General features: G+C 40.7%; 1 long non-coding RNA gene across 1 annotated transcript; it reads left to right on the top strand.

Moving 5' to 3' along the window:
* The first annotated feature begins 1,677 nt into the window (after nucleotides 1-1,677).
* On the top strand, nucleotides 1,678-12,499 carry LOC112407292 (uncharacterized). Its single transcript, XR_003004723.1, has 3 exons — nucleotides 1,678-2,048; nucleotides 2,485-2,592; nucleotides 12,201-12,499. It is a non-coding gene; the product is annotated as an uncharacterized LOC112407292 (long non-coding RNA).
* The last annotated feature ends 338 nt before the right edge of the window (nucleotides 12,500-12,837 follow it).

A 12,837-nucleotide genomic window follows, 5' to 3' on the forward strand; every position in this document is an offset into this window, starting at 1 on the left:
CTTCAGCAGGCCCTTCTGACCCACAGATCTGCATATGCACACCTTCTGCCCGAAATGCCCTCTTTCATCTGGCAGACCAATGCACTTCCAAGAGTCACTTTGATGACCTTTGCCTCATCCCCAAACACAGATTTATTTGGATTTAGGCACTTTGCTTCCACGATAGGAACTGGTGTTTCCAAACGTCATGCCACAGACACTGTGGACACTATTATTGTATTATCTTGGCAGGTATTATGGATCAGATACTCAAAATCCCCTTTCCCCCTTGCCTATCTGTACAATAAAGCCTGGAAACTTATCTTTCTAGACTCCCTTGCAGCTAGATATAATCATGCAGAACAGTCTATCCAGTGAAATGCAAGTGAGGATCCCTGAGGAATCCCACAGGCATTTCCTCCAATAAACCTCTTGCACATCTAATCCAGGTGGCATCTTCTTCTCAGAAGACCCAAACTAACATATCAGAAAATTTGAGTAATTTGCCTGAGCTAATGGCATGGGTGGAATTTGAACGCATGTATTTTTCACTCCAAAGACCAAACAAGTTCTTTCCAACACACTGCATTATAATTTTGTATTGAGTTAAATAGTACCCTCCCCTGCCCCTCAAAGATATGTCTACATCCTAACTCCTGGAACCTGTGAATGTGACCTTATTTGTAAAACGAGTCTTTGCAGATGTAATTAAGTACCTTGAGATGAGATCATCCTGGATTATGTGGGTGGGTCCCAGAACCAATGACAGGTGTCCATGACAGCCACCATAAACTGCAAGAGGCAAGGAGATGTTCCCCTAGAATCTTCAGAGGGAGTGTGGCCCTGCCAACAGCTTGATTTCAGCCTTCCAGCTTCCAGAACTGTGAGATAATAAATTTCTGTTAAGTGACTGAGTTTGCGGTAATTTGTAGCAGCAGACAAGAGAAACTGATACTAAATTTTTCTTGTTCTCTATCTTGGTACTAGCACAGAACCTGACACATAGTATATGTTTTAAAAGAGTGAATTAGTTAATAGATTCATGGGGATGATGAAACAGCTTGACATTGTTTCCAAGTAACTTGGACTGAACGTTATATAACTGTACTTGATGATAGATTTCCAGTATGAGGTTATCTAGGAAGAGAACTAATATTTATTGAGCGGCTGCTGTGTACCAGAAACCAAGATAAGTTTCATAAATTACATTACAGTAGGACTATTATAAATTATAGCGGTAAAGGCAAGGTTTTGGAGTCAAATGTGAACTCTGATTTTTATTAGCTGTATGACCTTCGGCAAATTACTTAAACTGTCTTAGCCACAATTTCTTATCAGAAAAGTGGGGAAATGAATCCTATCTCCCCACCCTGTTTTCGAGGATTAAAGGAGATAAGTAGCTGAGCACAGTGCCAGGCACCCAGAAAATCTCAACAAACATGAGTTATTATGAGGGTAACATGGTCGTGGGTGCAGAGGGAGGCGCTGGAACTGGACCCTCACCTGAGAACAACAGGTGCGAAGTGCCGGCTTGCTGAGACGAGCCCTGTAGGTCACCTTGACCTGTAGGAGGCAGTGTGGTTTAAGCTATCTTGCCAGTACCCTCCCCTTGGAAGGGCGCCTGTGGCGGGAGGGGGCTCTCAGCAGCAGGAAGCTGTCGGGGCGGGGGTGGGGGCCACTTCCGGCAGAGGGCTGATTTGGGGGCAAGCTGAAGCCTCGTCTCCTCACCAGCGAGCAGGCAGAAGGAAGACCCTCACGGAGCCCTCCAGAGCACGTAACAGGAGAGCCCGCATTTGGATGTCTGCCCATACACTGGGAACAAAGGGCCCGTCGGTGTCAAGTGGAGGCGCTGTCGTGACCAGCTGAGAGGGTTACGAGCTTACAACCGACAGTCTCGTAAAACGAGACCGGCCTCTCCGTCCTCCGCCCCCGACGCCGCAGCAGTGCATGCTGGGAAGCGGGAGGCGTTGCTAGAACGGGAAGAAGCCGGACCCCCTTCCAAAGCGCTGCTGTCAGCCGCGAGCGCACGTTCCAGTCCCTCGGGGAAACTTTGAAAAAAAAAATTCTTGGTATGCCCAGATATTCCGATTTAACTGGTCTGGAACGGAACCCAGGCATTGAAATTTTTAATGAGCAGCCTGAATTGGGAACCACTTCCCTAAAGCCTGTGCTTGGGAGAAGGTGGAGGGTTGCCAGATTTAGCAAACAAAATGAGCGGTACTTAGATGAAAACGTTATTTATCTAGAACTCTAATTTCATTGGCACTCTGCAGTTTTAAGAGGGAAGGAAAAGTACTGGAAATGGACAGAAGGTTGAAATTTTTAAATGAACAGGGCAGAATCTTAAGGAATGAAAATAACCGTCTAATGATAAAAGGTGACTGAAACACTATGGAATTGGGCTGATCTGTTACTTAAAGGAGCAGCTACCCAGTGAGAAATGGGGGTTTGAGAGTTTGGGAGCAATTTCAGGAAAAGTAAACCGTTTCATATTTATGACCCCAGTGAACTGAGATTCCCAGTAAACCGGTGATATCACTCTGACCTTGCCCCAGAGATGAGCAAACAGAAGCCTGGAGAATTTACGTGATTTGTGCAAGTTCAACACAGCTGGTAAGTGACAGAGCCAGGATTTGAACCTAAGTTAATTTGGCTCAAAAAAAAAAAGGGGGTGGGTGGGAGTTAATGGAGTAGAAAGCTCTTTCTACTGTGCCATAATGACTTTCAGACGTGTTTTGTTTTTTGGCATTAGTAATATTAACAGATTGATTCCCTAAAACCATAGTTCACCCATAAAATAGCCCAGGGAAACCCAACTTCATTTGAGGTAGGGGCTGGAGTTGTGCATTCTGGAGCCTTGGGGGCCCAGACCCTCTGGACTGGCCTGTTCCTGCCTTCCGGCCCTGCCTTGGGTGAACAGGGTGAGGGGCTGAGCTGGGACATGCCTGTCTCCTGTCCTGTCCTCTCAGTTGCTGAGCAGTCAAATGGCAGTGGCTGCTTGGATGTTTACTTTGCGGTGATTTCTGCTGCTCCATCGTGATGTTAACTGCTTAAATTTCTGTATTTTGATTAAATGCCATCTCACTGTGCCTATACTTGCTGTGCTTGAGTCCTGAGGCTGTTTTAGGAAAGGGTACAATTTTGTAAATGAAATGGAGAAAAATAAACAAAACCACCTGTTCTGCAAGACTGCGTGCTGCCCAGTGGAGCTCTCCCATCCGTCCCTCCCTCCCTGACTCCCTCCCACCAAAGGAGGGAGGTTCTGTTTCCCCATCCAAAAGTAACCTTTAGATGGGGGCTCCCAGTCACAGGGCCTTGGCTTTGGGGGGGCTGAGAACAAGCTGTCGTGACAGGCGGGGGCAGCGACTCACAGTGTGGGGGAAGACAGGCTGCTGAGGGCGGCTGGTACCCAAATTACCTTATGTTCCCATATGTGAAAGAGGCAAAACTTACTAATGAGTAATACCAGCCTTCGGCTCGCCCATTCCCACCACCTGTTAAAGGAAAATGTGTCTTTCCCCCCTCAGCTTCCCTCTTTCCTCACACACATGTGGAATTCCATGTTTGCCAGCCTGCCTCCTGGGATTTTGAGACATGGCATAGAGGGATGGGTGCAGACAGGACTACAAGAAACAGGAGGGAAGAGAAAAGGAACTAAAGTGGAGGGGTTTGTGGACTGGGCTTTCAGGAACGTTTTTGGTAGAGTTGAGAGTAAGATACAAAGTAAGTTTTAGGCTGGGAGAGAAAAGGTATTTTTTTTTCCTAAATAATTTATTGAGGTGAAATTCACATAACATAGAATTATCCTTTTTAAAATGAAAAAGTCAGTGGCGTTTAGTTACATTCACCATGTTGTGGAACCACCACCTATCTATTTCTGAAACATTTTCATCACCTCAAAGTAAAACCCTGAGAAAGGGTAGTTTAAGATGGTCGATACGGAATAGGAATTGGATCCCTTAATGTTCTTTAAGAGAAGTAAGTGAAAGTCTCTTGGGGTTTGTTCTTAATGACTTGAGTTGTGGAATTTGGTAGGACTTTGACCTACCCAAACTAGGCCATAAGGTCCCTGGGGGTTATTGGGTTCCATAAACACATACAGTGATCCCACGGTTACCCCATTGCCCCCTGGCAGGAGACCTGCAGGAACACTTCACCCTAAACACGGCATTAGGTCCTGCACATCCCAGACTATGGGTCCCTCACAGTGGCCTTGGTATTTGTCATGACATGATTTCACCGGGTCAGATGTTGGGAGGGACAGGAGGCATTCTCTGTGATATGTCCTGTACCCACATCCTCTAAGGAGGGTCTGGCCTTAGTATCCCCCAGGAAAGGCCCCCACCAGCAGCTTTGGAGTTCAAACTTTGAGTATACCCAGAATCCTTGAAGTACCCTTCAGGTAAGTGGAACTACTCACTCCCATCCATACATTCCCTGCAACTTCTCATTTCTTAGTCTTCTCAAGTATCCATCCCACCCGCTCTCTCCCCCAGTCCCTTACCCCAGATGACCAGGTGCTAATAGCCTTTTAACTTTCTCCATCTTCATATAATGACATAAGATTATATACACATAGATATATAGATTATATATCAGATAGATGATAGATGATAAATAGATAAATCTCTGTATATGTAGTGTTTGGGGGAGTTCATTGCTTTCTCTGGAAAAATTAGATCATGGATTTTGTACATATTGTATTTCTCACTTAAAAATACCTTGTGGAAATCCCTCTGTCACCTGGTATGGTTCTAATACATTGTTTTGTGTTGGCTTACATAATAATTCATGATGAGACTTTTTCATAATTTATCCATTATTTATCTTTCTCTTGAAAGACATTTTTTTGTTTGTTTTACGTTTCTGTCACTACAAACAGTGAAGCAATAAATATTCTTAAGCCTGTATCTTTGTGTACTGATGCTTTTGCTTCTACTGAATAGATTCCAAGGTTGAAGGGCATGTGTATTTTAAAATTTATTATATATTTCCAGATTGCTTTCAAAAAGGCCCAAACATCATATTTTCAGTAGTAAAATATAGAGAGTGCTTTACCCACACCCCTACTAGCAACAGTCGCTATCACTCTAGTTTTAATATTTTCCATTCAGATCGTCGTAAAGTGATATTTCATTGTAAACTTAATTTGCAGTTTGTGGACTACTGGTGAGGTTGAGCATCTTTTCAAGTTTGTTGAGAATTTGGATTTGCTTTTCTGTGAATTATCTATTCATAGTCTATGCCCATTTTTTGATTGGGCAATTTGTAGGAGCTCTTTTTATAGTACTGTTATTTATCATTTATCTGTCATCTGTAAAACTCTTTCCATCCAAATGTATCACTTACGTATTATCTTAGTGGCATTTTCAATTTAAGTCAAATATGTCTTTCTTTCAGAGGTTCTGGGTTTCCTGTTATGATAAGAAGATTCCCCAACCCATGTATTTACCTAGATTTTCTTCTAAGCTATTTATTGTTTTATTTTATACAAATGTAACAAGTCTTATATATGTCTAAAATTTGTTTTTGTATATAGCATAAGATGGGATTCAACTTGTTCTAGTAAGTTGAGCTAGTATCATTTATTAAATAATCTATTCTTTCCCAGCTGTCTTGAATTATCAGCTTTGTATTAAATACTCACATGTACCAGGATTGATTTTTTTCATCCCCTATTCTGTACCTCTTACTGTTGGTCTCTTCCTGTACTAATACACATGATTTAATTACTATAGCTTTTTGGAGTGCTCTGATACTGATAAGGTTAGACGTCTCTTATTGTTATTCTTTTTCCTATTTTTCTTACCTTCTGAACATTTATTGTCTGTGTAAGTTCTAAGCACATTTTATCCAATTAAAAAACAAAACCTGTTGGAGGCAAAGTAAGTCTGTGGTATTACAAGTCAAGATAGTAGGTGGTTTCTCCTTGGTGTTGGGGGACACTGGGAGGGGACGGGATGGGGAACTTAAGGAGTGCTGGTTATGTTATATTTCTTTATGGGGATGTTAGTTACATGGGCACACTTATGGTTTGGCACTTTTCTGTATGTACACTATACTTCAAAACCAATTTACTTACAATCAAAAAATCTACTGGTGCTGTGGAGAGAAATCAAAGATTTAAATAAATGAAAGGGGGACCATGGCTGTGGATTGAGAGACTCAACATAGTAAAGATAACTAATTCTCTCCAAAGTGATATACAAATATAATGCAATTCCTATTAAAACTCCAGCCAAAAAAAAAAAAAAAAAAAAACCCACAAACAAAGATAACTAATTCTCTCCAAAGTGATATACAAATATAATGCAATTCCTATTAAAACTCCAGCCAAAAAAAAAAAAAAAAACAACCCACAAACTACTGGGATTATAATTGGCATTGTATTACATTTATATTTGGGGGGAGAAGGAATTTGTTAAGATATTAACTCCTCTGAACAAATTGATTGGTGTTAAAATTTCTTCAGATTTTGTTTTGGTTTTTTTCATAAGGTTTTTTTCCATAGTCTTATGTTTCTTTTATATTTATCTCTCAATATTTTATAGATTTTGTCACTAAAATTAATTGAGTATTTTTCTCATTTCTATTTTTAGGTGAACATGCTATAGTATAGAGAAATGATTAATTTTTGTATGCGTTTCTGTAAAATTTGTCACCTTACCAAATTCTTCATTAATTTGAGTGTTTTTTTAAAACTAGATTTTCCTGGGTTTTCTAGTAATGGAGTCATGTGGTCAATGGAAGAAAATATTATCAAATACTTATGTCAGTTACTTAATTTTATGTTCTTATTATATTTTCTAAAAACCTCCAAGCCAATGTTAAACAGGAACATTAATAGCAGGCTTAAATCTGAAAAGAAGAGATAAAACCATGAGCAAAAAGAAATATTCTAATACTTTATTTCATCTTTCACATGCTTGTACTAATCACTTCATTTTCTTACCTTATGACATTTGTTTTAATCTCTGAATCTTGAAGAAAATGTTGAGTTACAGTGGCAATAGTGGGCATTTTTGTCTGGATTTGATTTTAATTGAAGTGCTTTTGGTGTTTGACCAATGAGAATGATATTGGCTATTGTTTTTTGATAAAGAGACTTTATTATATACAACAACTATCATTTCATTCTTATTTTCCTTAAAGCTTTAATATGGGTGGCTGCTGAATTTTATCAAATGCCTTTTCAGGAACTATTGATAGGGTATGGTTTTTCACTTTTAATTTATTGATGAAAATGTATATGTTGATAGATTTCTTGATGTTGTGCTTTGTAATCCTAGAATAAACTCTGCTTAGTTACAGTGTATTATTTTTTTTGCCACATGGCTAGATTCTATTTGTTAATATTTTATCTAGCATTAAAATCATGCTTGCTTCATAAAATAAATGGAGAAGCTTTCATTTTTTTCCATGGTCTAGAATAAATTAATTAACACTGATGTTATCTATTCTTTGAAGATTAGAAAGCTGAGCTGTTAAACCATCTGTCCTGATACCCTTGTTAATGGTTGATATTTAACAACCTTTCTTTTCTCTCCCACTCTCCCACTGAAAATTCAGGTTTTCACTTGGATTAATTTTGGTAATTTCCTCTAGATTTTCAAATCTATTGTCATAGAATTAGCATATAATAAATTCTTATAATTATTTTAATCTCTTCTGTATCTGTGATGATGGCTCTTTTTTCACTCCCAATTTTGTCTATTTTTTTAAACTGAGGTATAATTGACACAGAACAGTACGTGTTTCAGATGTTCTTGTTTATTTTTATTTATTTATTTTTTAATCATCCAAAATTATTGTATTATTCTTAATTAGAGCAACGCTCTTGGGACCGTTGATGTCATCTGCAGCTTTTGATCCATGTTGGCTATGTGGCTGAGACAAATCTGGGACGTGGGGGGACGGATGTGTGGGAAAGGGTGGGGCATCCCGACCCAGCCCATACCTGAGCCCCTGAGTCCCAGGGCAGATGCTGGCGGGCAGGTGGCTCTGGGCTCTCACGTCTGGGGAGCGTTCTTGTTTATTTTTTTGTTCTCACTTTTCTTTAAACAGACTAGGGAAGGGTTTATCAATTTCAGTGAACTTTTTAAGAACAAGCCTTTGGATTTGTTCAGTAGTGTCTCATACGATTTTCTTTTCTATTTAGTTCACTCCGCTTTCATGTTTACTAACTCTCTTTTAGAAGACATTATCTTCCTCCTTCCTTCACCTTTCTCTCTCCAGAGGAGATATAATAAATGCTTTTGCTTTGTTGCCTCATCTGTCTCCCACTTCTGGGTTTTGCTGAGATACAAAAGAGTTTTTCATTCTGGATTATTATCATTATTAGAATTTCCCTGGAATGTTCCTTGCCTATTTCAAGAATCCTCATTTAGAATTTATATTACACGTTCTCAGGCAACCTACTGTTATGGATTTAGATATTACACATATTTATATAAATAGCAAGCATCATAGCTCACTACTCTTTCCTTTTACTTATTCTTTTTTTCCTGATCTTGAGGTCTCTGCTATGATTCATTTGTTGTTTAATTAGAGCCCTTTCTTTAGTATTTTCCCCAGATAGTGCGTGGGAATAGTATATTCTCTGAATTCTTGCACGCCCCAAGAATCTCTCTTTCTCGCTGACAGATGAAGTCTAACTTGGCCAGCAGAGGAATCCTAGGTTGCAGTCCTTTTTCTCAAAAGTCCATAAATGTTACTGTCCTAGTTTTCAATGCAACAGAGTTGAGTGCCAATGTGATTCTCCTTTCTTGGTTCTTTTTACCTGTAAACCTGAAAGATGTATTGCTTTACCTTTGGAATTTGGGAATTGACCAAGATACACCTGGGTGTAGAATTTGGTGAAAACTTGCAAGACAGGTACTGATCTTCCCTCATCTGTACCAAATTTTCTTGCATCAGTGTTTGTTGCATCTGTCCCTGTTCCTCCTTCTCCTTCTGGAATTTCTGTTTTCCCTATGGAAGCCATCAGTTCTGTGGTTTGAATTGTTTCTTCCACCTGATCCTCTAGGCCCTGAATTGAATCTCAGCACTGACTATCCTACTCTTTACTTAACTCAATTAGTTTTAATTTGAAAATCACATTTGCCTATTTAAATTCTAGGCTGTCTTCTGAAGGTGTTTTAAAAATCTCCTCAGCACCTCTTATTACTGTTATTTTTTTGTATAGTTTGTAGACGATCTCCTCCAGTAGCTCTAAAATTTTACAGATCTTTATTTTTTATGTTTTGATTGCTTTGTTTATTATTGCTCTCTCTCTAGCTGTTGTCCTTCTCTGATGTATTATTTTTCTTTGTTTAATCCTTGGGGTTTGGGTATAGTTGCTAAGAGCCTTCTGCAGCATCACTTCTGAGAGTAGTGGAAGGCCCTGTGGTCTCTGTTGCAGGGGCTGCCAGTGGAGCAAACGGTGGGTTGTCAGATCCCTGTGAAGTCACCACAGGAAGGAAGACTTTAGGTTTCCCATCTTTTCATGAGATCCCAACCTCAAGGATGAAATCACTAACTTCCCTTTTCAGCTCTTGAGTTGGAATATACCAGCAGATACAGACATGCCCTGGGGTGGGCAGTCCCTCAGGCCAGCTCCCCCAAGATCCTCAGTGTTCAGACCCTCACCTGAGTCCTTCAGACACTAGTGGCCAGGCTCTTAGATGGCCCAGAGGGGAAAAAGTCATTTAATTGCACAGGCACCCCCATACCAGTTGCCAGCATCTGTCTGGATTAGGTAGGATAGACAGTCTGGAATTGTGGTTGGGAGGGAGGAGTGGTCAGGACATCTTCCCTAGTTCCTGCTCATTTCTACAAGTCAAAACTCTATCCATCTTTAAAGGTTGTTTTAAAAAACCACTTCCTTTATGAATCTCTTTCTGATCCTCATGTCCCAGTGGCTCTCAACTCTGGCTGAACATTGGTATCTCCTGAGGAGCTTTAAAAAAACACCAGTGCCTGGGTCCACCCTGAAAGATTCTGATTTAACAGGTTGGGCTCTGTGATTTGTAAAGCCCTCCTGGCGACTCTACCAGATACAGCCTGATTGAACATCACTCATCTCACCTGATGTGATCATTCCCTCCCACCTTCTCACAGCATCCAGTCTTTCCTGTGTTATACCTTTCAGGAACGAATTTTATCCTCCTACCAGTAAGCTTCTTGAGCTCACATTCATTTATTCACGCAGTAATTGTCATTTGTTTCTTTCATTCACTCATTCATTTATTCATTCAACAAACATTTAGTGTCTGTTGTACTCCAGGTGTCAGACCCTGGAAGATTCAAAGATGAATAAAAGTCTCTGAGAAAATATATTTACAGACTTGTGTGAGTTTAGTTAGGGTTTTTCAAAGGAAGAGGATCTTCTCGTACTTTTCTCTAAAATAAACTGGGAGGAAACTGCTATGGACTGCTTGCCTGAAAAGTGCTTTTGTGAGCAAAGGTGCTATCACAAATTCAATTTTTAAAAATCCAGATAAATAAATACCACAGTGTCAGTTGTTGACAGAGACAAGTGGGAAGAGCCAGAGAGATCTGTGAGTAGGCAAACCTCAAAAGCCACATAGCACGCAGGCTTGTGTCACTAGCAGCTTATGCTTCCTAACCCAGAATCTAAACTCCGGGAAGAAATGATGGCAAAGTTATCTTTTCCTGCCACAAATTTCTCTTTTCTTCCAGAAGTGGGTGTATTCAGAGGCACTATATGAATAACGTTTGCTCTGAGTCATGGAAATGAGAAAACATTTCTGACTATGACGTTTTGGGTGCAGTCTAATGTTTGCCGGTCCCCTGTACACACTGGTGAGGAGGGAGTGTTTTGGGGGTAGGACTCCCTGCCTGAGAACTGGGTGATAATGCAGTTATGGCCCCTCTGGGACATTTTCCTCCAAGGTCATGAGCACCCCTCACACACAACTGGGTGCCCAGGTGGTCTGTTTTCATCCTGAGTGAACATTTGTATCGACCAGCTTTCACAAATGGGCAGATGGAATGCCAGAGGAAGGGGTGTCTATGATGACAGGTTGTTTTAGGCTAAATTCTATAAGCTCCAGACACAGTAAGGAAAATTGGCTTCTGAGTTAGAACCAAAAATGCCACAAAGTTAGAGTAGTTTTTCCCTGTCTTATTTATTGCATTTAGAGTCACATCTTACCTATCTGGAACCTAGCCAAGAACCAAGAAAGAAACCAAAAAATAAAAATTTTACAAAAGGCTCTAATAAGTGTAGCTGGAGATAGTGGAAGTCCTACCGTGTAGGCACTCAGGCACTTTCCATCTAGGAAGACCCAGCTCTCACCCAACAGCCATTTTCTTTTCTTTACACACAGTTTTAACAAGTTTGAGGATCTGGTTATCCAAACCTAAATGGATAGTTTCACGTTGGAAGCGATGTAATGGATGCTATAGACATGCGCATTGACAGCCATGAGAAGCAAGCAGGAGACAGAAAAAAGGAAATGTGCATGCAGCGGCATGTCTCCATCTTTTTAGCCCACTCTGCTTTCAATAAATGTGAACATTTCGCCTCCTTCCAGAGTTTCTGACACTTCAGGTAGATACACCCTCCCTCCTTGCCACACTGGCTGGCCTGAGAAGTGGACTCTGAGTTGGAGGTTGGTACACAGGAGGTTTATTAAAGAGTGAACGTGGCATCCATGCTGTGGAAGGGAGGGCAAGGAAGTAGGAGTCACTTCTGGAAAAAAGAGAGAAATTTGTGGCGAGAGAAGGGAAGTTTGTTGTTTTTTTTGTGGGGTTTAGATTCCAGCTTGAAAATTCAAACTACAGTGTAACCTGACAGTAGCCTTAGCCAACTCCAAGGAAAGAGCTGGAGCTAGCATAGTTCTTTTGAGTTGTCCTCAGTTGGATGAAGATGTCCATCTTATATTCCTGTATTGAGGTCACTGAACATAAGCTGTCTAGGCTCCTTGGGTGCGGAGGCTCTCAGAAGGGGCTGACAGATGAAAGCTGTCTGTTGACAACGCTCTCTGCAGCTGAGGCAAAAGTCCTTCATGGAAGGAGATCTGGCTGGCACATCACAGTGTCCAACAAACTCTGTGACTCATCCCCTGGAGGGCTAGGATATTCTCACCTTCTCTGTGTCTCACTTGATTGATGACTATGACAGAGACTCCTAAGTATCCATCAAATATCCATTCCAGATATTCTGGTAATGATAGCAGGGCTAGAATATATTATTTTCCTGTCATCCTCATTAATAGGTATAGCCATTGGTTTTGGCCAGTGAGATATAAACATCAATATGTGTGGAGATCTGGAGAAGCCTTTGCAGAAGTTGATGGCTCAGCTTTCTCCCTTCTTCCTTTCCACTACCAGTGATGTGGACCAGTTAGATGGGCTCTGGCAGCCATCTCGGACCAAAAGGTAACTTTAAAGACAGAAGCTATGTACTTGCAAGGTAGATCAGAAGAACAAGAGGAGCCTGACTCCGCAGTGACACTGGAGCCGCCAGACCACATCTGGACTGATGTCTCTGGACTTCTTTTTATAAGAGAAATAAACATCTATCTTGTTTAAACAATTTTTATTTTGAGTTTTCTGTTTTACAGCCAAATTTGACCCCGGCAGATTCAAGGGCCAAGCTCTACTGGGGATTTCTTATGGTTGAGATAGAGATTTTTGCTTCCTTAATAATTCTGGAATCTATCTCCTCTCCATTGCCCCTGTTCCTTGAGTGGAAGTCCTTACTGTTTCTCCGTTGAATCTTCACCCCCTCCAATAAGTAGTCTGTACCACTGCCAGAGGGATCTTCTAAATGACAAGTTTGATTATATCACTCCCACTGTTAAAAACCTTTCCAGAGGCTGGTAAGCTCTGACTTGTTTGTGATAGGATGTT

The sequence above is a fragment of the Neophocaena asiaeorientalis genome, unplaced genomic scaffold (assembly GCF_003031525.2).
Source record: "Neophocaena asiaeorientalis asiaeorientalis breed wild unplaced genomic scaffold, Neophocaena_asiaeorientalis_V1.1 scaffold29, whole genome shotgun sequence".
Lineage (NCBI taxonomy): Eukaryota > Metazoa > Chordata > Mammalia > Artiodactyla > Phocoenidae > Neophocaena > Neophocaena asiaeorientalis.